General features: G+C 48.8%; 1 long non-coding RNA gene across 1 annotated transcript; it reads left to right on the forward strand.

Moving 5' to 3' along the window:
- The first annotated feature begins 1,439 nt into the window (after positions 1–1,439).
- Positions 1,440–15,132, forward strand: LOC147256776 (uncharacterized). The gene is made up of 5 exons (XR_015117510.1): positions 1,440–2,099; positions 12,863–13,096; positions 13,834–13,963; positions 14,125–14,184; positions 14,319–15,132. It is a non-coding gene; the product is annotated as an uncharacterized LOC147256776 (long non-coding RNA).
- The last annotated feature ends 11,200 nt before the right edge of the window (positions 15,133–26,332 follow it).

Below are 26,332 nucleotides of genomic sequence, written 5' to 3' on the forward strand. Positions count from 1 at the left end.
ACTTAGCACTCCACCTAACATAAAACTGTCATAAATATTAATATACTTGTCATCAAGTTGTCATTACAAATACATCACAATCAATTCAATGTCAACTTGTCATTAACCGGGACAACTTCTGGTAAGGTCACATTGATTTGTGTCAAGTTGCAACTGGTCAAGCCAGAGACAGCTAACATTGACATTGGTGATTCTACTGGGAATGCAGACCAACAGAGCAGAGGGACATCTCAGAGCAAGAACTGTCGAGCTGCTTATTGAAATGTGGATCTTTTAAAATTGAAACAGATACTGTGAAGGTCCCTGGCTGGTGTCTCATTATTACATTTCCTGTGATGCAGCAGGTATCTGGAGGGCAGAGGGCTGTCATTCCTCTTGTTGGAAGCACCTGGGCCCGATGCTCTCTCGGCAACATATAGACCTCACCTTGCTGGTGGGAAGCCTCCTTCCACACTACTGGTACTACTGACCAACACATCACATTTTTCTTTTAGTTAATTTCTTGGTTTATCGTTGCGTTTGTTTAGTTAAATAAATTCATTATTTGAGGCAGCCCAGTGGAGCAGTGGTCCTCACTGTGGCCCCCAGCAAGAAGGTTGTGGGTGGAGCCCCGGCTGCAGCACGGGGTCTTTCTGGGTGAGTCTCCATGTTCTCCCTGTTCCTGCTGGGTTCTCTCTGGTACTCCAGCTTCCTCCACAGTCCAAAGACATCAAGAGGGACCAGGTTAATCCAGACTCTAAATTGACCGTAGGCGTGGCTGGGAGAGCCAATGGTTGTCTGTCTCTATGTGTTGGCCCTGCCATGGACTGGTGACCTGTCCAGGGGGAAGGCTGCTGGGATAGGCTCCACCCCCACCACCCTCAACAGGAGGAGAGGGAGAAGATGGAGGGATGAATGGATGATGGATGGATGGATGATGGATGGATGGATGGATGGATGGATGGATGGATGGATGGGTGGATGGAGGGATGGATGGATGATGGATGGATGGAGGGATGGATGATGGATGGATGATGGATGGATGATGGATGGATGGAGGGATGATGGATGGATGATGGATGGATGATGGATGGATGGAGGGATGATAGATGGATGATGGATGGATGGAGGGATGGATGGAAATTCATTATTTGGTCTTCAACCAGCATCTCCCACTCTTTGCCATGGCTTCAGAGCCAGGTCATGACAGATACATTTTAAAAGATGCCCAACACAATGTAAGACTTGAAAATACATCAGTAAAATAAGGACACGTCATCTTGCAACATGGGACCACACCAGGAGCATGCAAGTGTATCACCAGTGCGTGGTGAACAGGCCACACCTTCTCAACATACCAAATGACACGTGACCTTAACATTCTTTAATGAGACTGATTCAAACCTTTGTCCCTTTTCATCATGTTGACTCTTTGTTGATGTGTATGTTAAATTCAGGCGTTCTCCTGAGAGCCTGCAGCTGGTTCACTAAGAACATGAAGTATTCTCTGAGTCAGAAACTGACAAAGAAACATTGTGTAAGAAGAAGGTCAGTAATGCGGAGTGTTAATATTCAGCCTTGGGTTTACAGCTTTGAAAGAATTGTAAGCAAGTTTCATCACATGAAAGTAGTGTCTCCTGGAGGGTTTGCATCTTTGATATCATCATGTGATCAGAATTTGATAGGACTAGTAAAAGCAAAGAGCAAGTAAAGGAGGGGGGAGACAGTAGAGAGTGATGTAAAGTTGAAGAGTTCAAAGGCGAAAGAGGAAAATGCATGAACAGCACGAAGAGGAAAGAAAAAATCTGAAATAGATGAAAGCAACAGAAACCTGTCCAAGACAAAGGAAGTGACCAGAACGAGCAAGAGAGGGTGAGCTCAGGGAGAGAGAGAGAGTGAGGGAGAGAGAGAGAGAGTGAGGAAGTAGACGCTAACAGTCAACAGTGGGCCTTGTTTCACAGGGAAGTGCAGCGGAAGAGAGCTTTGTGAGGGGAGTAAGAGGGCCTTCTTCATATTTCTGAACCAGTACTGATGTTTGCTGACTGGCAGCCAGGCAAATTGCTGTGGTGATCCGAAGCAGCATGATGAGTGACAGAGATTAAACTTCTCCGTTTTCAGTGGTAAGACAAAAGTAGAATACCTTGATTTGCTCTTGCTCCATCTCATTTGACCGGCTCCTCTCCCGCTTTCTTTTCCAGGCTCTCATCACTTGAAAACTCCCACTTTCTCGCTTTTATTCATCCAATACACACTTTTTATTTTGCTGATAAAGTTCTAACTGGCTGCCAGTCAACTCTGATGGCAAACTCAGATCTCCTGCAACCGCAATTAACTAAAGTTCCCTGCAGAAGAACATTTTCCGTCTGCATTTTCCTGCCTGTCCTCTTCCTCTGGCTCGCCGACACCTGGTGAATATGTGATCAGTGTTGACATACTTTGAACCAAACAGCTTCCCTAGTCTGCTCTGTACTGTGTCTCTCAGTGTTGAGTCAGACTCGGCCAGCTTGGCTAACCCTCCACTAATCCTATTTCCAAAGTAGGTGCATTTAATTTGTTAGCAAGTGAGTGAGCATGCGGCTTAGTGAGCATGTGAGTGAGTGAATGAGGATAAAGTGTCACAGCTGCTCTGCTGGTTTTCAGCATTACATGGGTTATGTGTCAGCGACAGCTAATAGCTCATTCACTGCTCCAAATTAAAACACAATCACATAATTGGAAAAAAGCAAGGGAGGCGGGTTCTAACAGGATTTATGAGAAAATGAAAAGTGATTGGATGTGAAGTTTGAATTAGAAGGAAGCAGTCTAGTGTCAGACTCCATGAAGGTGACTGACTGGTGTGGTGAATGGCCAGCCCCAGTGGACCAGATCCCATCCAAACCCAGGCAGTCGCATTAGTGTGATTGGTAGCGCCTCCCAAAAGTTAGGCTGTGAAAGCACCTTGCCAGCAAAAGTTCAGTCATAGTTCAACTGGCCTGACATGCCCTGTCCTGCTTCTCACACCAAATCTGTAAGCGTTCACCCTAGAACACAAACCTCTCGTGACACTATGTTCCTTTCAAAAAGATAAACACAATTTTCCCTTTGCAAGCAAAAAGTTGGATTCATGAGAAAAACTATAATGCTGTATGTCTCCGATGAGATTTGCTGGTACTCTGGTACTTGTACTTGTAGAGCAGGTGTAAAACCTCCCTTCTAGTAGAGCAGGTGTAGAACCTCCCTCCTAGTTGAGCAAGAATACAACCTTCCTCCTAGTAGAGCAGGTGTAGAACCTCCCTCCTAGTAGCAGGAGTAGAACCTCCCTCCTAGTAGAGAAGGAGTAGAATCTTCCTCCTAGTCGAGCAGGTGTAGAACATCCCTCCTAGTAAAGCAGGAGTAGAACCTCCATCCTGGGAGAGCAGGAGTAAAACCTCCCTCCGAGCAGAGCAGGAGCAGAATATCCCTCCTAGTAGTTTGTGTGAAACCTCCCTTCTAGTTGAGCAGGAGTAGAACCTCCCTGGTAGCAGAGCAGGTGTAGAACCTCGCTCCTAGTAGTTTTTGTGAAACCTCCCTTCTAGTTGTGCAGGGGTAGAACCTCACTCCTAGTTGAGCAGGAACCTCCCTCCTAGTCTAGCAGGTGTAGAACCACCCTCCTAGCAGACGAGGATTACAACCTCCCTCCTAGTGGAGCAGGTATAGAACCTCCCTACTAGCAGAGCAGGAGTAGAACCTCCCTCATAGTAGAGCAGATGTAGAAGCTTCCTCCTAGTAGTTGGTGTTAAAGCTCCCTTCTAGTTGAGCAGGAGTAGAACCTCCCTCCTGGAAGAGCAAGAGTAGAACCTCCCTCCTAGTAGAGCAGGTGTAGAACCTCCCTCCTTGCAGAGCACGTGTAGAAACTTCCTCTTAGCAGAGCAGGAGAAGAGCCTTCCTCCTAGTAGTTTGTTTGAAACCTCCGTTGTAGTAGAGCAGGAGTCGAACCTCCCTTCTAGTAGAGCAGGTGTAGAACCTCCCTCCTAGTAGAACCGCCCTCCTAGTAGAGCAGGTGTAGAACCTCCCTCCTAGTCGAGCAGGTGTAGAAGATTCCTCCTAGTAGAGCATGTGTAGAACCTCCCTCCTCGTAGAGCAGGAGTAGAACCTCGCTCCTAGCAGAGCAGGTGTAGAACCTTCCTCCTAGTAGTTGTGTGAAACCTCCCTTCTTGTAGAGTAGGAGTAGAACCTCCCTTCTAGTAGAGCAGCTGTAGAACCTCCCTGCTAGTAGTTGGTGTTAAACCTCCCTTCTAGTTGAGTAGGAGTAGAACCTCCCTCCTGGCAGAGCAGGAGTAGAACCTCCATCCTAGCAGAGCAGGAGTAGAACCTCCCTCCTAGTAGAGCAGGTGTAGAACCTCCCTCATAGCAGAGCAGGTGTAGAACCTCCCTCCTAGTAGTTAGTGTGAAACCTCCCTTTTAGTTGAGCAGGAGTAGAACCTCCCTCCTAGTAAAGCAGGAGTTGAACCTCCCTCCTGGCAGAGCAGGAGTAGAACCTCCCTCCTAGGATAGCAGGTGTAGAAGCTCCCTCCTTGCAGAGCAGGTGTAGAAACTCCATCCTAGTAGAGCAGGTGAAGAACCTTCCTCCAAGTAGTTGGTTTGAAACCTCCCTTCTAGTAGAGCAGGAGTAGAACCTCCCTCCTTGTAGAGCAGGAGTAGAACCTCCCTCCTAGCAGAGCAAGTGTAGAACCTTCCTCCTAGTAGTTGTGTGAAACCTCCCTTCTATTAGAGCAGGAGTAGAACCTCCCTTCTAGTAAAGGAGGAGTAGAACCTCCCTCCTGGCAGAGCAGGAGTAGAACCTCCCTCGTGGTGGAGCAGGTGTAGAACCTCCCTCCTAGTAGTTAGTGTGAAACCTCCCTTCTAAATGAACAGGAGTAGAACCTCCCGTCTAGTAGAGCAGGAGTAGAACCTCCCTTCTTGTAGAGCAGATGTAGAATCTCCCTCCTAGTAGAGCAGGAGTAGAACCTCCCTCCTGGCAGAGCAGGAGTAGAACCTCCCTCCTTGTAGAGCAGGAGAAGAACCTCCCTCCTAGCAGAGCAGTTGTAGAACCTACCTCCTACCAGAGAAGGTGTAGAACCTACCTACTAGTAGTTGGTGTGAAACCTCCCTTCTAGAAGAGCAGGTGTAGAACGTTCCTCCTAGTAGTTGTCTGAAACCTCACTTCTAGTAGAGCAGGAGTAGAACCTCCCTTCTTGTAGAGCAGGAGTAGAACCTCCCTTCTAGTAGAGCAGATGTAGAACCTCCCTCCTAGTAGAGAAGGAGTAGAACCTCCCTCCTGGCAGAGCAGGAGTAGAACCTCCCTCCTAGCAGAGCAGGAGTAGAACCTCCCTCCCAGTAGAGAAGGTGTAGAACCTCCCTCGTAGCAGAGCAGGAGTAGAACCTCCCTCCTAGTAGAGCAGGTGTAGAACCTCCCTCCTAGTAGTTAGTGTGAAACCTCCCATCTAGATGAGCAGGAGGAGAACCTACCTCCTAGTAGAGGAGGAGTAGAAACTCCCTCCTAGCAGAGCAGGAGTACAACATCCCTCTTAGTAGAGCATGTGAAGAACCTCCCTCCTTGTAGAGCAGGAGAAGAACCTCCCTCCTGGAAGAGCAGGTGAAGAACCTTCCTCCTAGTAGGTGGTTTGAAAACTCCCTTCTAGTAGAGCAGGAGAAGAACCTACCTCCTAGTAGAGGAGGAGTAGAAACTCCCTCCTCGCAGAGCAGGAGTACAACATCCCTCTTAGTAGAGCAGGTATAGAACCTCCCTACTAGATGAGCAGATGTAGAAACTTCCACCTAGTAGAGCATGTGAAGTACCTCCCTCCTTGTAGAGCAGGAGTAGAACCTCCCTTTTAGCAGAGCAGGAGTAGAACCTCCCTCATAGTAGAGCAGTTGTAGAACCTCCCTCCTGGCAGAGCAGGAGTAGAACCTCTCTCCTAGCAGAGCAGTAGTAGAACCTCCCTCCGAGTAGTTAGTGTGAAACCTCCCTTCTAGATGAGCAGGAGTAGAACCTACCTTCTAGTAGAGCAGGAATAGCACGTCCCTCCTTGTAGAGCAGGAGTAAAACCTCCCACCTAGCAGAGCAGGTGTGGAACCTACCTCCTATCACAGCAGGTGTAGAACCTCCTTCCCAGTACAGCAGGTGTAGAACCTTCCTTCTAGTAGAGCAGGAGTAGAACCTCCCTCCTAGTAGAGCAGGAGTAGAACCTCCCTCCTCGTCGAGCAGGTGTAGAACCTCCCTCCTGGTAGAGCAGGTGTAGAACGTCCCTCCTAGTATTCAGTGTGAAACCTCCCTTCTAGTTGAGCAGGAGTAGAACCTCCCTCCTAGTAGAGCAGGAGTAGAACCTCCCTCCCAGTAGAGCAAGTGTAGAACCTCCCTCCTTGTAGAGCAGGAGTAGAACCTCCCTCCTAGTAGTTCGTGTGAAACCTCCCTTCTAGTTGAGCAGGAGTAGAACCTCCCTCCTCGTAGAGCAGGAGTAGAACCTCCCTCCTGGCAGAGCACGTGCAGAACCTACTTCCTAGCAGAGCAGGTGTAGAACCTCCCTTCTAGTAGAGAAGGAGTAGAACCTCCATTTTAGTAGAGCAGGTGTAGAACCTCCCTCCTCGTGGAGCAGGAGGAGAAACTCCCTCCTTGTAGAGCAGGAGTAGAAAATCCCTGCTAGTAGAGCAGGAGTAGAACCTCCCTCCTAATAGTTTGTGTGAAACCTCCCTTCTAGTTGAGCAGGTGTAGAACCTCCCTCCTAGTAGAGCAGGAGTAGAACCTCCCTCCTAGTTGAGCCGGAACCTCCTTCCTAGTCTAGCAGGTGTAGAACCTCCCTCCTAGATGAGCAGGATTAGAACCTCCCTCCTAGGGGAGCAGGTATAGAACCTCCCTCCTTATAGAGCAGGGGTAGAACCTCCCTCCTAGCAGAGCAGGTGAAGAACCTTCCTCCTTGTAGTTGGTTTGAAACCTCCCGTCTAGTAGAGCAGGAGTAGAACCTCCCTCCTAGGATAGCAGGTGTAGAAGCTCCCTCCTTGCAGAGCAGGTGTAGAAACTCCATCCTAGTAGAGCAGGTGAAGAACCTCCCTCCCAGTAGTTGGTGTTAAACCTCCCTTCTAGTTGAGCAGGAGTAGAACCTCCTTCCTAGGAGAGAAGGAGTAGAACCTCCCTCCTGGCAGAGCAGGAGTAGAACCTCCCTCCTAGCAGAGCAGGAGTAGATCCTCCCTCCAAGTAGAGCAGGTGTATAACCTCCCTCCTTGCAGAGCAGGTGTAGAAACTTTCTCCTAGCAGAGCAGGTGAAGAACCTTCCTCCTAGTAGTTGGTTTGAAACCTACCTTCTTGGAGAGCAGGAGTAGCACGTCCCTCCTCGTAGAGCAGGAGTAGAACCTCCCTCCTAGCAGAGCAGGAGTAGAACCTACCTCCAAGCAGAGCAAGAGTAGAACCTCCCTCCTAGTAGAGCAGATGTAGAACATTCCTCCTAGCAGAGCAGGTGAAGAACCTTCCTCCTAGTAGTTGGTTTGAAACCTCCCTTCTAGTTGAGCAGGAGTAGAACCTCCCTTCTAGTAGAGCAGATGTAGAACCTCCCTCCTAGTAGTTGGTGTAAAACCTCCCTTCTAGTTGAGCAGGAGTAGAACCTCCCTCCTGGCAGAGAAGGAGTAGAACCTCCCTCCTAGCAGAGCAGGAGTAGAACCTCCCTCCTAGTAGAGCAGGTGTAGACCTCCCTCGTAGCAGAGCAGGTGTAGAACCTCCCTCCTAGTAGTTAGTGTGAAACCTCCCTTCCAGTTGAGCAGGAGAAGAACCTCCCTCCTAGTAAAGTAGGAGTTGAACCTCCCTCCTGGCAGAGCAGGAGTAGAACCTCCCTCCTAGTAGAGCAGGTGTAGAACCTACCTACTAGGATAGCAGGTGTAGAAGCTCCCTCCTAGCAGAGCAGGTGAAGAACCTTCCTCCTAGTTGTTGGTTTGACTCCTCCCTTCTTGTAGAGCAGGAATAGAACCTCCCTTCTTGTAGAGCAGGAGTAGAACCTCCATTCTAGTAGAGCAGATGTTGAACCTCCCTGCTAGGAGAGCAGGAGAAGAACCTCCCTCCTGACAGAGCAGGAGTAGAACCTCCCTCCTAGCAGAGCAGGAGTAGAACCTCCCTCCCAGTATAGCAGGTGTAGAACCTCCCTCCTTACAGAGCAGGAGTAGAACCTCCCTTCTAGTTGAGCAGCAGTAGAAACTCCCTCCTAGCAGAGCAGGTGAAGAACCTTCCTCCTAGTAGTTGGTTTGAAACCTCCCTTCTAGTAGAGCAGGAGTAGAACCTCCCTTCTAGTAGAGCAGGTGTAGAACCTCCCTCCTAGTAGAGCAGGTGTAGAACCTCCCTCCTAGTCGAGCAGGTGTAGAACCTTCCTCCTAGTAGAGCATGTGTAGAACCTTCCTCCTTGTAGAGCAGGAGTAGAACCTCCCTCCTAGCAGAGCAGGTGAAGAACCTTCCTCCTAGTAGTTGTGTGAAACCTCCCTTCTAGTAGAGCAGGAGTAGAACCTCCCTTCTAGTTGAGCAGATGTAGAACCTCCCTCCTAGTAGTTGGTGTTCAACCTCCCTTCTAGTTTAGCAGGAGTAGAACCTCCCTCCTGGCAGAGCAGGAGTAGAACCTCCCTCCTAGCAGAGCAGGAGTAGAACCTCTCTCCTAGTAGAGCAGGTGTAGAACCTCCCTCCTAGCAGAGCAGGTGTAGAAACTCCCTCCTAGCAGAGCAGGTGAAGAACCTTCCTCCTAGTAGTTGGTTTGAAACCTCCCTCCAATCAGAGCAGGAGTAGAACCTCCCTCCTTGTAGCGCAGGTGTAGAACCTCCCTCCTTGCAGAGCAGGTGTAGAACCTCCCTCCTAGTAGAGCAGGTGTAGAACCTCCCTCCTAGTAGCGCAGGTGTAGAACCTCCCTCCTAGTAGTTAGTGTGTAACCTCACTTCTAGTAGAGCAGGAGTAGAAACTTCCTCCTAGCAGAGCAGGAGTAGAACATCCCTGTTAGTAGAGCAGGTGTAGAACCTCCCTCGTAGGAGAGCAGGTGTAGAACCTCCCTCCTGGTAGAGCAGGTGTAGAACCTCCCTCTTAGTAGTTTGTGTGAAACCTCTCTTCTAGTTGAGCAGGAGTAGAACCTCCCTCCTAATTGAGCAGGAGTATAACCTCCCTCCTAGTAGAGCAGGAGTAGAACCTCCCTCCTAGCAGAGCAGGAGTAGAGCATCCCTCCTAGTAGAGCAGGTGTAGAACCTCCCGCCTATGAGAGCAGGTTTAGAACCTCCCTCCTAGTAGAGCAGGTTTAGAACTTCCCTCCTAGTAGAGCAGGTTTTGAACCTACCTCCTAGTTGGTGGTGTGAAATCTCCCCACAGTAGAGCAGGTGTAGAACCTCCCTCCTAGCAGAGAATGAGTAGAACCTCCCTCCTAGCAGAGCAGGAGTAGAACCTCCCTCCTAGTAGAGCAGATGTAGAACCTCCCTCCTTCTATGAACAAGCACATCTGACACAGCAGAGATGAAAACCTTCCTTTACCAGCAGGAAGGTGGAGCAGATCCAGGATCAATGGGGACGGACGTCTGCCTTTACCTTCTGGAGGGAGAGAGAGAGACATAGGACAGGGACAGGGACAGAGACAAAGACAGAGAAGAGACAGAGGACAGGGACAGAGACAAAGACAGAGAAGAGAGAGTCGTAAAAGCAGAAAAGAGACACAGAGAGAGGAGGGAGAGAGAATGACAGACAGATGGACGTGAACAAGAGAGAGTGAGGAAGATGAGCACAGAGAAAGACAAAGGGATGGTAGACGACAGTTAAGATACATAAAAACAATAGCAAACTAGCGACCAAACATAATTTCTACCAAATGTTTACTCACATGTTTATTGCAGGGAGGGGATGAGGACCTCAGAGCAGTTGCAGGTTAATAGCGGTATGTGGAATAACAACGATAGAACAGTTTAGCAAGAGTTTGTCACTCGGCCAATCTACCGTTCGTGGATCAGAAATCATCTGGCGCTCATCTGGAGAGGCTTCCAGCAGGAGCGTGTGGTTAGGAGCAGGTGAGTCGATGGCAGACACGCTGCAGCTGTGCTGCTGAGTGAGTTCGCTTCCTGATGCCGCACACGACTAATACTAATACTCAACAAGGAAGCCTGAAGTCTGCTCTTTAATGTAGAGAGAGGATCTGAGTGCTGGTCCAAGACCGGGAGATGGTGCTTTTGGCCACGTTTGGATTGGAGTTCAAGGTCATGCTGGAAGTCAAGGTCGATACCTGTCTCATGAGTGAGTGTCTTCACTACTGAGTTTAGTTAAAAGATGCAGTTGAACATTTTTCTGCTGGAATTTGCCACACTCACAGGTAGTGATGTAATTAAAGCGATACTTCCTCCAAAGAGTGTGTCTTACCTTTCCAGTACTCACTAACAGGAGTATTTAGCTCACTAAGATGTTTTTCCCTCCTTCACCACTTCTTAGTGACTCCAGAATACATCAGAACCAGCCACAGATATTTAGCTTGAAGCTAATGGAGACTGATGCTAACAACAGCTAAACTGTCCAGAAACATCTGTTTCCAAACTCTCCAGGTGGTCTGGTGTAATCCAGGTCTCCTTGATCCAGACATGTGATCAATGATACACTAACACCTGGACTCTAAATCAAAACTTAGTATAACACTTCCAGGACTGCCCTGTCGTGTGTTTTAATCTCCCATCCAAGTGTTTGTCACCTGTGTCACAGGCATGTCACTAGGCTGAACCCTTGGGTGTGGTCACTTCATGGACCGACCCAATATCAACAGAATACCGACCTCCACCATTCTGTGCTGCCACCAGGTGGCAGCAGCAGGAGGTGCTACTGACTCAAAAAGTGAAAGTACAACATGTCTATCGCCTTGATCTCATCGGTAAGAAACTCTACCAGTTACACACTAACTGTGTTACGACTTCGCGTTTGACGTGAACAGTTTCCATACAAAGTCTATGCAAACGCGTGAATTTGCATCACTCGCCCCATTCGCGGCACCCACCTGAAAATTCGCACATTCGCACAAGTTGAAAATATTCAACTTTGCCGAAAAAAACGACAGCCAATCAGCGTTGAGGTTGTCCCGATGTCACGGCTGACTGTGTCACAAGATGGAGGACAAGTTGATTGTGGCTATGTGTAGGAACCCGGTGCTAAATGACACTACGTGTCAAAATTACAAGAACCGGTTGAATAAGTTGATGTCCATTCGTGAAATTCTGTCACTGATTCTAGCTTGACGGACGGACGGACGGACGGACGGATGGACAGACAGACAGACAGACAGACAGACAAATGGATAGATAGATACTTTATTAATCTCCAAGGAGAAATTCACACTCACACTCAATTGCCTGGTGCAGCTCTCACAAACAGTCACAATTATTACAGGTTAATCGTTATCATGGTACACTTCAGAATTAACAACAGCACAAATACATTTGTTGTGTCTGTACGCTAAACTTGAATGGTCCGTTGTCCCAATGGAGGCAAGTGAGAGTGAGGCCTGCAGCCAGACTACGAGGTCAGCGCTGCCACCCCAAGGGAGGTGGAGAGGGCAGAGGCAGGGGTCAGGAACACACGGGGGGGGGGGGGGATAGTACGTGCCATTTGCATCACCAAGGCAGAAGGAGTTCTCCTGGAGGATAAACAGTGGGGCGGCCGACCTTCAGCAGCTCATTGAGGAGCACACATTCCAATCTGTCTTCTCTTTCAGTCCAATCCAAATTGTAAAGTTAAAAATTTTGCTAGCTCTGAGATGTTTTCCATCCTGCGTTTCACTTCAAGAGTCTGCTGTTGCCCCGCTTTGCCAGCCTCAATAATTGCGTTGTAAATGACAGAGATGTGGAGATCCAGATCTGGTGGCAGCCGTCGTCCTGCCAATTTTGCGGTATGTGAGGGCACCTCCAAGTCCCACAACCATGAACCCAAATAAGTAGAGGTCCTCGATGTCCTCCACGGAGAGAGGCGTCAAGCACACAGTACGCCATCTCCCCCAGGAATCGAAGATGTAGCCCGCAGGGTCGGTTCCATGCGGGCAGGCAGGTTCCTCCAATCCTGATTTCCTTGTCGAAAATATGGTGTCAATAGCGTTGAGAGACCAGCTGATCAATTCCATGATTAGTTTTAGGTAGAGAGCTCACAGCTGCATTGGATAGGAGTTGAGACAAAGAATGATAGTCAGACAGAAAAGAAGAGGAGGAGAGAAGAGGAGTGCGACTGCTCTCGCCGAGTCCCAGTTTTCCGACGTATGTCGGCCTTCCAAAGCAGGTACAACGCAACAGTTCTGTGAATATTCATTGTGAAATGGCGGAAAGAAACGTTGCTGGAAATACTCGCTACTCGGCCAAGTGAGCGAATTTCGCTTATAATGACACAAATGGACTCTAAAATGATCCGGCGGTCAAATTCGCACGAATAACACGACGCGAAATTCGCATTCGCGTTTGGTGTGAACACACAGTAAGGCCTGGCATGGAGAATGCCATTTCATTCATATAGAACTGCTAAAGTGACTGTATTCTTTATAGTGATTGTGCATTTGTTTGGCTACATTTACAAATGTTCATGGATATGAATATGAACATGTACTAGGGTTCGTAGTATTTCACAGAGTAACATTTAACAGTAATAATTAGAATGGTGAAGTTCATTTGACATCGGCTAGTCAGGTCTTTTAGTTTGTTCACTTTAATTTGTTTGACTTTTATATAACTGTGGACCAAGCTGGCTTGATTCAGCCCAACAGCTGCTTAGGAGGGTTAGACACTTGGAACCAGAGTCTGTGGTCCCACTGGACCAACATCTGTCTACAGCTCAGACCTGCAGGCATGCTGGATTTAAGGGTTTTTCAAGTCACCAGTTAGAGTCAATCAGGTACGTGGTTGTTGAAGGAGCCTTTGTTTTTTACAGTATTGGAGGAATTCTGCAGGGACACTGCAGTCTGCCAGTCTCAGGGTAACCCTACTGAACTGGGGCATCTGATGAAGTTGGCAGCAACATCTGTGGAGTTCCTGAGGGAGGAGAAAAGCATCACATCCATCAGGCTGATCAACAGACCGGTGGAGGAGGCCAGTACTGTGTTGCCACAGTCCCTGAGATCCTACGCAAGAAACCTGGCTGTGTGTGACCCATGAGGCAGAGGATGTGAGTACACCTCCTCCCCCCTCCACAGCTGTGGAGGAGGGGCAGGAAGGAGGAGGTAAATTTTTGTCCACGATGCAGGGAAGAATGCTCTTGCCCAGATCTGAATAGAGATCCTTAGTCTGGGCGCTTAGGGAGGAATCAGAGTCAAAGTGGACTGAGTTCTTTTTGGTCCAGATTTGTCTCTGAAAGGCAGCTGGTGGTCCTGTATGAGGAGACAGCAGACCTTCAGTGGAGGATTGTGCACAGAGGAACATCTACCAGCAGGCACAGAGTGCACCTGGATCTGGAGCTGGGGGGGGGGGGGTTTCACTCAGAAACTCCAACATATTTAATTGTTAAGTGTCCACAGTTGTCCGCACACCGTAGGCGTGGCTGGGAGAGCCAATGGTTGTCTGTCTCTATGTGTTGGCCCTGCCATGGACTGGTGACCCGTCCAGGGGGAAGGCTGCTGGGATAGGCTCCACCCCCACCACCCTGAACAGGAGAAGAGGGGGAACATTGAGGGAGGGAGGGATGATGGATGGATGGAAGGATGATGGAGGGATGAATGGATGGATGATGGAGGGATGGATGATGGATGATACACAGGCCTTATCACACTGATGGGCTGTAGGCGAGGTCTATGCTCAGTGGGCGAGGATGGAAAGATGTCTGTTAATTTTTGAATATGTGCGTCTCTGCTTGGGTGACATTTTTAAGTTGTATTTTAAGAATGTTTTTTTCTTTTCACCCACCAGAAATGAAATGCTGATCTGGTTTCTGGTCAAAATGTTTCAATGAAAGGGTTTTGAAAACCAAAACCTCCTCTCCTTTGGGAGCGTGGAACCAGTACCAGTTCTTGAAGGACCATTGAAGGCTTGACTGAAGGTAGAACATGGCTTCCATATGCAGCATCCCAGCTGTGTGGGCTGGAGGGGGCAAATGTTTCATGTATGATTTGGAGAAATGTGATATGTTTTGTTTGTTGGTTAAGTTGCTTTTTGTGCCTGAGTTTATTCTAATATGAGGGTTATATTTTCTCTTGGCAGGCGTTTAATACAGGGACTTTGAACACCAAACCTCTCCTCTCTCCTTCTCTCCTCCCTGTGGTAGGTTCATCCCTCTCTCCTACTCCTTCTGTTGCCCCAAGGATATCTCTCCTCCTACACTGCCTCGCCTCATGCTTCTCTATCTCCATTTATTTATATCAGTGAGCAAAAGTCGTCCTTTCATCTTCCTCCAGATAAACAGACTCTGCTTATGGAAGAGGACAGAAGAAAAGAGGAGCAGAGCAGAGGAGCGCAGTTTCTCAGTCCATAAATTTAACTGTATCAAGCGGTGGGAATATTATATAAACTCTCCCTTGTAGGAGCAGATAATTCAATGTGTTTTGGCTGGCTGGTAAAGGCATTGTCTCACCCCAAACACTCCTTATGAAGATTGAACTGGAGAAATAAGACCTCTATTCCCCCAGTATTTACTGAATAATGTCATGTGAATAAAACTTTCTTTGTTTGTTGGCCTTAAGTACACCAACCATGTAAAAAGGTTTTGTGGAAATAACAAGATAAAACCTAAAAAGCTCTTCTTGTAATAGGGATTGTTTCAAGTTCTGGTTTACGATCACAACTGGCCAGTGAAACTTTGAAAGTAAGTGTATACAGAGGGAATGAATGTATTAACTGGACAAGACCACAGAACCATTCCATCCTGAGCCAATCAAGAAGATGGACACCCTTGCCTCCAGAGACCGGCTGACCCCGGTGCATCTTTGCTGGCTCTCATCACTCACACTAACAGCCTGTGTAGCCAAAACTGATCAGCAGAACTGACAGTGTTACTGGTGAAACAACAACAGCAGAAAAAACAAACAAGCAAACAAACAAAGAAAAAGTAACAACAACAACAGAGAGGAGAAAAGAAAAAAAAAAAGGAAAAAAATTTGGTTGCAGAATTTCCGGTGCAGGGTTACCATTTGGTTTAATATAATTTTTAGATAAATGTCTGAGTGTGTGATGATGGGTCAGTTGTGCGCCGCATGTGTGTGTGTGTGTGTGTGTGTGTGTGTATACACGTGTGTGTGTGTGTGTGTGTGTGTGTATGTGTGTGTGCTACGGTTTATCTTGGATGCTGTGTGTAGCTGGCTGTAGCTGATGTGGGGGGGGGGGGCAGGACATCACACCCCCAGTCCAGAATAGCAGGTAGGTCAGGACCAGGTCACCAGAGCACCCAGAAACCCCCAGGACACGGGGAGCCCTAGGCCACCCCTCCCCCAGGAAACAGCCACAGGTCCAACCCATGCCAGGACCCGTAGGAAAGCATAGGAGCAGCAACCCCCACCCGGAAGCAACCCACCGAGAGACGGGGCAGAGATGACCCCGGTCCCGCCGGGCACCCCCCCCCCCCCACAGCATGAGCAGAGCCCAGGGCCTCTCTGGCCCGAGACCCGACCAGAGCCCCCCAAGAGGTCCACCAGCGGCGAGGCCGACACCCACCCACACCCCACACCCAGGCGGGGCAACCACAGCCCACCACAACGACCAGGCCCACCGCCCCCGTACAGAGCTACCCCCCCCCAACCCTCAATCCCCATCCCCTCCACCCATCCCCTGTTCTCCCCCTCCCCCCAGAGCAGGCGAGCTTCAGGCTATAGGGCACCAGCCAGCCAGCCAGCCAGCCAGCCAGGACCCCCCACTCCCCCGAGAGGCCCAGCCTGCCTGCCGGTGTGAGCCGAAGGCACGCACGCCCAGGACTGCCACCCTTGGACAAAACAATCATACCCTCATGTTCCTCCATACAGGGGTTGAGTACTCCATAGATGCTGATACGGTCCAGGGCACCTCAGACTTAGTGAAACCGCCAGCGAGCGATCCACCGCACAACAGCAGGGCCCGCGACCAACCCCAGCCCAACCACCATGCCGGGAGGAGGACCACCCCCCCCCCCCCAAAAGCACTGGCCAGACCCCCGGGCCCGCAATGGTGCAGTTAGCAAAGGAGGCAGCACTGGACCCACTCCCTGCCCCAGCTGCCCCCCCATCCCAACATGGGTGCAGGGTGCGTGTTGTGCATGGGAATGTAGACGTGATGATGTGGATGACTAGAATGTAGTTAAAATTGGCGGAGGCACCCAGGGCATGGGAGCCCTGCCGGTTGCAGACGGCAGAGTCTCCCAGTACATCCTCATGCACTCCCCCAAGCCCTAAATGTCTACGATGTGATTAAAATTGGGGGGTCCAGCCCCTCAAGGCCTAGTGACACATAAGATGTGATGTGATGGGACAGAGAGGCGATGAGAGGGGCTGAGGAATGGGCCAGACCTGCAGGGGGTCAGCTTCCAGACTGGCCCCGCTGACCACCCTGTCACCACTGCAACCAGCCGACAGGGAGTCTAGCCTACATGGTCCAGGGGTCAGATTGGAGCACCAAGGGGCACTGTCCGGAGATCCGGGCAGAGGGTCTACCACCGCGCAGTGCGAGGGCAGGGAGGGCCCAGACCCCCGGTGCATGGCGGAACCCCCAGCCAGCAGCCCATGGTCAGGGCCCCAAGTTCAATCAGCATCAAGGAGGTCAGCCCCCATCCCTCAGACGTCCCCCAGCATCCTCCCATTGTCCGGGAGTGGCGGCAGTCCAGGACATCGAGGACGGGCCGAGGTTAGCAAACCCCTCCCAAATGAGGGTGCGACCCCCCGGGGGAGCGGCAGGGTCCCAGGCCAGCAAGTCCCAGGTACCAAGCAATCCACCTCTACCTCCCTCTCCACCCCCTTACCTCCCTCCCTCCCCCCCGACCCCCCTCCCCGTCAACCTCCCTCCCTCTCCAACCCCCACCTAACCTTCCTTCCCCACCCTCCTCCCAGCGTCCGGGGGCAAACATGCCCCAGCCACCACGGCAGGCCGGGCAAGCGCAGCCCCACCACCGCAGGACCCCGCCGGGGGACCGGCGCGGATCCCCGGCACCAGGGCCCAGGGCCTCGACCCCCCCATACCGGGTGGAGGCCCTGACCCAGCTCAAGGACCCCAACCCCCAATCCCACAGGGTGCCGCCATGATAGGGGAAGCTGCCCCCACGCCCCCCACGCCCCCCACACCGTCCCTCAACAGGCGAGACCCAAAGCAGCCCCAGAAGGCAGTAATCCCGGGCACACCAGCCCAGCGAGCCACCGGACACCCAAGGTAGCCAGCGTCCATAGCCACCCGCCCCGGGGCCAGAGCCACGAAGCCCAGTCCCCCCCATCAAAACTATGTGATGGATTTAATTATCGGGGACAGGATTTGTTCGAACTCTGACGATCGACTTTCCTCCCAAGCAGACATTCTCTCCATGGAAATGTGGTCTAATAAAAGGTTTCTATATTGAGTCATGCTTAGGTTGTTCTTGGATTTCCAATTCATCAGGATGGCCTTCTTTGCGATGCTTAGAGCAGTGAGGAGCATGCAGGATTTGTTTACTTCCATATTAACATTAGTGAGGTCACCTAGCAGACAAAGTGAGGGGGAGGTGGGGATGGGGTACCCTGACCACCATGATAGGTCTTTTCAAACCCCCTGCCAAAAATTGTTAACAGGTGTACAAAGCCATATAGCATGCAGATAGCAGTCTGGTGAGCCAGTCGCACAATATGGACAAATGTTTGTTTGTGTGAGGCCCATCTGGAACATCCTTTGTCCTGTGTAGTGTGTTCTGTGGAGAACCTTGTAACACCCGGATGTTAGAGTGAACGCTGGCGCGATTAGCTGCCGCTGTTGTTGTTTCTTAATGTTTGTTATGATTTTCTACACTGTTTGTAGCAGATCGCATAATCTGGGCGAACGCGGTACTGTTGGTCTCTACACTGGGCCCACTGTCAATTCGATCGGTTTGTTAATACCGTGTTTAGGATGTCCACGTGTCACCTGTAGCGTGCGGTGCTACACTCACCTGGTCTCTGCTACTGTGGTTCGGTGAACGTTGTCTACATCTGCCCGTGCATCATGTGGATCTACAATCTGGCTATGAGCTTTGTGTTCTGGTGGACTGTCCTGTCCATCGTGATATCCCCAGCTTCAACCCTGATCCAATACATCAGCGTGGAGCTCCTCCAACTCCGACACCACCGAATTGCTCCTCCACCTGTACTGCATCACTTCCCGGACATCTTTCGCCATTCTCACCGGAGGTACATCCACCGCGGAGCCAGACGGAGCTATCGCGTTGATGACTCCAGCGCCATAAACTCCATCTGGTCCTCCACCCATCCTCCCAGATTCACCCGTAGGAAGGTGGACCACAGCGCGTTAGCCAGCCTAGCCAGGTCGGCTAACGTCGCCTTCTCCAACCAGCTCTGCGACGTCAAACTGGGATTATTCAACATCCGTTCCCTCACTGGCAAGGGACAACTATTGCAAGACCTCCTCCTCGACCGCAAGTATGACTTTCTTTGTCTGACGGAGACGTGGCAACATCCTGATGACTTCTCTCAGCTGAACGAGTCTACTCCTCATGGGTTTGTTTACACCTGTCAACCCCGTCTCACCGGCAGAGGTGGAGGTGTCGCGATAATTCACCGCGAGACTTGGAAAGTCTCGTCTGTTTCAGTGCCTGTCTCTCAGTCATTCGAGTCTGTGGCACTACAGCTGAATGGACCCACTCCCACTGTGCTTGTGAACATCTACCGCCCACCTAAACCAAATAAGGTCTTCATTGATGAGTTCACTACATTCCTCACCCAAATCTGTTCACTCTCACCCAACATAATTCTGTGAGGTGATTTCAATATTCACATGGACAACACAGATCACCCTCTCACTAAAGATTTCACTTCTTGCCTGGACAGTTTTGGACTTCAACAATACATTGATTTCCCCACCCATAGTAAAGGCCATATTTTAGATCTAGTCTGCTGCTCTGGTGTTGCCTTAGGCTCTAGCATGTCTGACCACATGCTTATCTCATTCACCCTGAGCCTGACACTTTCCAAAACCAAACAGTCACGTATCATATCCTTCCGTCACATTAAAAACATTAATATAGCAGACTTCAAATCAGGCATTGACAGTTTCTCCATCATCACCCCCCCATCCACCCCGGATCAACTGGTTTCTCTTTACAATGATGGTCTACAGACTCTGCTCAACACACTCGCCCCCCTCAAGACCCGGACCGTTTCCTTTCCCCACTCTGCCCCCTGGTTCTCTCCTCATCTACGTCAACTGAAAGCCAAAGGACGTCAGCTGGAGCGCCTTTCTATAAAAACTGGACTCACTATCCACAAACAGATGTTCCATGACCACATTCTTCAGTATAAAAACGCACTCTCCTCCGCCAAATCCCAATATTTCACACAACAAGTCACTGCTGGTGCGGGGAACACCAGGGCCTTGTTTTCACTGGTCAACAATTCACTCCGCCCCCCTGACTCCTTCCCCCCTCACTTCTACTCCACCGACCACTGCAACTCCTTGATGTCTTTCTTCAATACAAAAATAGCCAACATCCACCAGCAACTGACCCCTCCCACGTCCAGCTGTCCACCTCCATTTGTCCCCCACCCCCCAGCCCCCTTCCTCTCCTGCTTCCAACTCCCCTCTGCTGCTGATTTATCCAGACTTATCCGGAAATCCAAGCCATCCACCTGCCAACTTGACCCCTTGCCATCCTCCCTGGTTATAGCCTCCCTCCCGTCTCTGCTGCCCCTGATAACTGCCATCATCCATTCCTCCCTCACCTCTGGTTCTGTCCCATCATCTCTTAAATCTGCTGCTGTTACTCCAACACTGAAGAAACCTGGTTTAGACCCCAACACCTTCAATAACCTTCGTCCCATCTCCAACCTGCCATTTCTCTCTAAAATCCTGGAAAAAGTAGTAGTGTCACAGATCCAGGCCTACCTCTCCAACAATAACCTCTACGAACAGTTCCAATCCGGTTTTCGCCCTCATCATAGCACAGAAACAGCCCTCCTTAAAATCACCAATGACCTTCTGTTGGCAGCTGACTCCGGACTATTATCCATTCTCATCCTTCTCGATCTGAGCGCGGCTTTTGACACCATATCTCACCCCATCCTCCTCGACCGACTTGCCTCCATTGGACTATCAGACATACCCCTGGACTGGTTCCGCTCATATCTCTCTGGCCGTACTCAATTCATTCAGTTAAAATCTTTCACATCCGATCCCTCCCCCCTCTCCTCTGGTGTTCCCCAGGGTTCTGTCCTTGGCCCTATCCTTTTCATCATATACCTCCTCCCACTTGGACTGATATTCCGTCAGCATAACATCTACTTTCACTGTTACGTGGACGACACCCAGCTCTACGTTTCCTCCAAACCCTCCTCCACCCTCCCACCCTCCTCCCTCTGTGCCTGTTTACAGGAAATCAAATCCTGGTTCACCTCAAACTTCCTCAAACTTAACAGTGATAAAACAGAAGTAGTCCTCATTTCCTCCAAATCCACACTCAACAAGCATCCCAGTTTCACCCTCACCATTGACAACACCTCCGTTTCCCCTTCCCCTCAGGTTAAGAGTCTGGGTGTCGTCCTCGACTCCACCTTATCATTCCATACCCACATCAACAACACCATCCGGTCTGCCTACTTCCACCTCAGGAATATCAACCGTCTCCACCCATCTCTCACTCCCAACAGCGCTGCAATCCTGGTCCACTCTCTCGTCACCTCCCGTCTGGATTATTGTAACTCACTTCTTTTTGGTCTCCCACACAAACTCCTCCATAAGCTTCAATTGGTCCAGAACGCAGCTGCCCGAATCATCACCAGAACGCCTGTCATCAGTCACATCACCCCCGTTCTACATCAACTCCACTGGCTTCCCATAAAACACCGCATTGACTACAAGATCCTCCTCCATACATTCAAAACCATCCATAACCTCGCGCCTTCATACCTGTCAGACCTTCTCCACACCAACATTCCCACCCGGTCTCTCAGGTCTTCCTCCTCCATCAGCCTCAATGTCCCCTCCTTCCGTCTAACCTCCATGGGGGCTAGAGCCTTCAGTTGCTCTGCCTCTCGCCTCTTGAACTCCCTCCCTCCTGACATCAGAAACATTGACTCCATTGACACCTTCAAAAATCATCTCAAAACTCACCTTTTTAGACAGGCATATGGCTGAATGCCCTCTCTTGATCTCTCCTAGGGACTTCTGTTGTTGTTCTTTTAAATCGTGCATGTTTTATTTTATTTATTTATCTATTTTAAACTGTTGTATGGTGACCTTGAGTGCCTTGAAAGGCGCCTTATAAATAAAATGTATTATTATTATTATTATTATTATTCTGTGGAGAACCTTGTAATTTATTAATTGTAGGTTACCACTGCGAATCATTCTAAATGAGTTGGAGCAGATTTGTATCCAAAAGTTAGGGTGTGGGTTGATCGACAGATCTTTCTCCCATTTGGATGAAGGAATAGAGATTATAAATTCTGTTGTTGAAACTATTGAGTTAATTTTAGACAGTAGTTTAGGGGGTGAAAGCTGTAAAAAATCTGTTATTCTGGGTGGAAGCTCTAAGTCTAACTGGGTAGGGTCAAACCGTGCCTGTATTGTAGATTTGAGCTGAAGATATTCCAGAAATTTGTTTTTGTTAATCCCATAATTTGCTGTAATTTGGTTAAATTCTATGAATTCTTTGTCTTGGAAGATATGCTCTAGATTTTTAATCCCTTTATCGGCCCATGCAGCAAAATGTATTGTTTTTTTATTTTGCAGGACGTCAGGATTGTTCCAGACAGGTGTGAGCCTGCAAGGGGTGTTCGAGAGCCCATTGCTCTTGAGAAGTTCCCACCAGGCTATGAGGGTGTTGCTGATGCTAAGACACTTAAAGCAGCTGTGATGCTTGATAACAGGGCTGATAAAAGGGAGATCAGAGATTTGGATTTCTTTGCAGAATGTTTGTTCAATATCACGCCATGCTTGGTCTAATGAGTTTGGCTTTAACCATTTTAGTATGTATTGCAATCTATTGGCCAAGTAGTAATTATAAAATATTTGGAAGTTCCAAGCCACCGTGGTCTTTACTCATTTGTAAAGTCTTTAAGCTTATGCGTGGTGGCTTAGCTTTCCAGAGAAATTTGGAGATGTTAGAGTCGAGTGTTTTGAACCAAGTCCGGGGAGGCTGGGTCGGAACCATCGAGAAAACAAAGTTGATTTTTGGCAAGATCATCATTTTCACTGTTGCTATTCTTCCCATCAGTGATATGGGTAGTGTGCGCCACCGGGTGAGGTCGTCCTCTATTTCTTTAATTAAGGCGGTATGATTTAGCCATGTCAAGTCAGACAGTTTGGCAGAGATGTTGATGCCCAGGTATTTAATGTTTCCTGGCCTTAGTGGTGCGGCGAGCGAACTCTGGAAACCCGAGTTGATGGGAAGAACAGTTGACTTGCTCCAGGTAATAGAGTAGTCAGAGATGGTTGAGAATTTGTCAATGAGTGCTATCGTTTCAGGGAGAGATGATTGTGCATTCCGTAGGAAACGTAATACATCATCAGCATAAAGGCTTATCTTATGGATCACATTCGTAGCATCAATTCCCTTGATGTTGTTGTTTTGCCGGACTGCAGCTGCGAGTGGCTCTATGAATGTAGCAAACAGGGAAGGGGAAAGTGGACAACCCTGTCTGGTTCCTCTTTGGAGAGAGAAGCTTGGAGAAGTTTGAGCTTTTGTTCTGACACAAGCACTGGGAGTGCGGTAAAATGTTTTGATCCAGTTCACAAAGTTATCTCCAAACCCAAACTTTTGTAATGAGTTGAGGAGAAAATTCCAATTTACCCTGTCGAATGCTTTTTCTGCATCTAGGGAGACAATTATGGCACCCTTGCTCTGATTGTTACAGTCGTCTATCAGGTTGATAAGTCTACGTGTGTTGTTGTTAGAGTGCCATCCTTTAATAAACCCGGTCTGGTCAGGATGTATTATGTGAGGTGTTTCTTTTTCAAGCCTTCTAGCTAGCGCCTTGCTGATGACTTTAATACCTGCATTTATAAGTGATATCGGACGATAGCTTGATGGAAGTGCTGGGTCTTTGTCCGGTTTAAGGAGAAGGCTAATAATCGCACGGTTCATGTCGGGTGGCAGGGTCGAGGTTTCCTGTATTTCAGTGAACATTTTGTAGAATATTGGTGCAAGCTCAGGCCAGAACTCTTTGTAGAATTCTGCAGGAATGCCGTCCGGTCCCGGGGCTTTCTTGTTTGGCAAATGTTTAAGGGCTTCTTGAAGGTCCTCCATAGAAATAGGTGACTCCAGAGCCATTATTTGGTCTTGATTTAATTTTGGCAAGTCAACTGTGCTCAGAAAGGTTTCAGTGCAAAATTTGGATGGGTTAATCTCAGGTGAGTAAAGTTTTTTTATAGAATTCCCCAAAAATGTAATTGATTTCTTCTGGGTCACAGGTTGTTTCCCCATTGGAGTCCTTAATGGAGGATATTGTTGCTCTTTCTTTGTTCTGTTTTAGTTGGTTCTCTAAAAATCTGCTGGAGACATCAGGCTGAGACATCAGGCTGGTCATTTAGCTCACAGAATATTGTCCATTCCTCCTTGAAGAATTTAATAAAATTGGGGTCCTTGAGCAATGATGTATTAAATCTCCATTGTTTAGAAAGCGGTGTTCTAGTTTTTTCTGTGAGTGTCAGAGTGACTGGTGCGTGGTCGCTAATGGCAATGGGGTGAATCTTGGTGTCAAAGACATCCTTCACAATTGAGTTGCTAATTAAAAAGTGGTCCAAACGAGAGGAGGAGTGGTGCACTGGTGAGTAGTAGGTGTATTCCTTTGGCGTGGGGTGGCGTGGGCACCAAGCATCGCAAAGACCGCAATCACTCATATACTGCTTAATTATATCGGATGATTGGCAGTTGCGTTGACGAGCTGCTCTACTGATTCTGTCCACTTGTGGGTTGAATACCAGGTTGAAGTCCCCTCCCACTATGAGTGCTGTGTCTGAGTGGGCTGAAAGTGCAGTGAAGAAGCTGTGGAAGAAGGAGGGGTCATCAACATCTGGACCATATATACTGGCAATACATACCTCTGTGTTGTGTGTGGATATGGTGACTATTACAAACCTACCTTCTGGGTCTACGATGGTGTTTTTACAAGTGAACCTGACGTTTTTGTGAATCAGAATGGCTACGCCTCTTTGTTTGGTGTTAGAACTCGCTGTGAATGTGTGTGTGTGGGGGGGGGACTGTATTTTCACTGTTAGTTCGTACCACAAAATTTCCCAAAACACAAAATAAAATTCTCAAAGACAGCGATCTCAGTTAAAGTTTTACTTGCAGCAAGGAGTCCAGGCAAAGTTCAACATCTGCAATGAACAGTCTAAGTGTCTTCCCATCATATATATGCAAAGTTCCTCCTCTCATGAGCGTCCCATCACACATTGTTCTTCCTTCTTTTTTCAAGGACAGGTGCGGGGAGGGGGGGGGGGCGTAGGGACGCTGGCTCCTCACTGTCCAAGGCCTTTCCCAAACTCTTCTTATCTCAGGAGTGTAAGCACAGCCTGGTACAATAAAGGTCACAGCCCTATCATACTGTTCTACATCAGGCTGAAACTTCATTATAATAAAACATTAATGTAATAAAACATAAATGTGTCGATACATATTTTCTAACATTCCCTCCTGTTAAGCATGAATTTTAGCCGTAGCAAATAAGTCACTTCTTCACACCAATATAATACCCCCAACGTCACATTGAACTTAAAATGCATTGTCAAATTGGAATGTGGAAAGATAGAAAAACAGGAGAGACATTAGTACTAACAAAACAAACACATGTATAGAGCAGGATAGTGGATGCAGAACTAAATTTCAGAATATTCATGATCAGACATGGGAGGTGCACTGAGGACCGGTTTGTAATTAGCGGCGGGTAAAATGAAAAACAATTGTGTGGAAACCTGGGTTGAGACCAAATGCGTCAATGCAGAATGCAGGATGTGAATAAACAGAGGAGCAACAACACTACGAGAACAGGTGTCAGAAATGTAAGGAGCACTTGTTGCCAGGAGCCAGAAGTCAGCCAAACCAGGAAGTCACCTTTTGCCACATGATCCCCATCAATCGCATCTCACAGAGCAGTCAGATTTGCAATCGCCTGGTGTATCATGCCTCTCTCTGCGTCATTAACTGGAATGAAAGAACAACATGCCACGCCCACACTAGCACAGACACATCTACTGACGCTGTCAGCTGATCTAACACTGGGCGGTCCTGCAACTCCATTAGTCTCAACGCCCGCATCTCTTCATGCACTCCAGTCCAGGCCTTGAGTGACAGATTAACAAAAGATCCCAACCTGTAGTCCAATGTTTCTATCCGCAGCATCACCTTACCAACACCAAGCCGTAAGAAAAGTGATAAAATGACCTTCTGACAGTCAGACCACACTTCATGGTCAGATGGGACGTCAGTTCCCCAGACAGAATCGTGTCTCTGAAAGGAACGTCGAGTCCTACTGCTCAGGGCAGTCGAGATGTCAGAGGGCAAAATGAAGGAGTGGTCAGAGGGAACGACAGCCGCACAGAGGCCAGACCAACCAGGCAGCAGGCAGGTTGTTTCAAACAGTCTGGTTTAAGAAGAGACAGCAGAAGGTAGGACATGAGGAAACAACACACTGTCATTCACGAGAGGACGGGGAATGACATGTTCATTTCTTGCAGTCAGTGGCATTCTGGTGCAAACATAGCAGTTGGTCAGATTCTTGCTCCTGGCAACGTATGAGGCACACCTGTACCACAGATTGACCTGGAACGAGTTTTTGTGTTGATCAAAAGTAATCTGAGTCTGAGGGCAAAAATAAAGTTCATGTTCACGTCAGTCCTCTTGTGTCTGTCTTCAGAGTTCCAGTGTCAGTAAGAGAAACATAACTGTGGCTAAAGCCAGGACGACAAACAGCTTCACTTTGATGGAATTTTATTACTATTATATTTATTGAGCTTGCCTGGTTTCCCTGTCTTACTGTAAGAATCACACACTAACTGACTGACCTCAACTAGTCTTCCTCGGCTCACCAGAGGTCCCCCTGGGCTTACCGCACAAGAAAACAATAAAGTGGTATTGTCTTTCCAACACCCGCAGGCTTTCTCAACCAGGCATGCTCGTCTCCTGTTTTTTTTTTTTTAAGCAAACACTACTTTTATTTTCAATAATTTCCTGATTGATATCTGGGAAGTGCTGAATGTGAACCCAGGAAGGCCTCTCTGCAATCCTCACTGCCGTAGGAGCAGATGTGAGTACCTGGAATGGCCCAAACCAGCGTTC

The sequence above is a fragment of the Aulostomus chinensis genome, chromosome 8, assembly GCF_037954235.1.
Source record: "Aulostomus chinensis isolate RoL2024-O1b breed Wild chromosome 8, RoL_Achi_v1.0, whole genome shotgun sequence".
Lineage (NCBI taxonomy): Eukaryota > Metazoa > Chordata > Actinopteri > Syngnathiformes > Aulostomidae > Aulostomus > Aulostomus chinensis.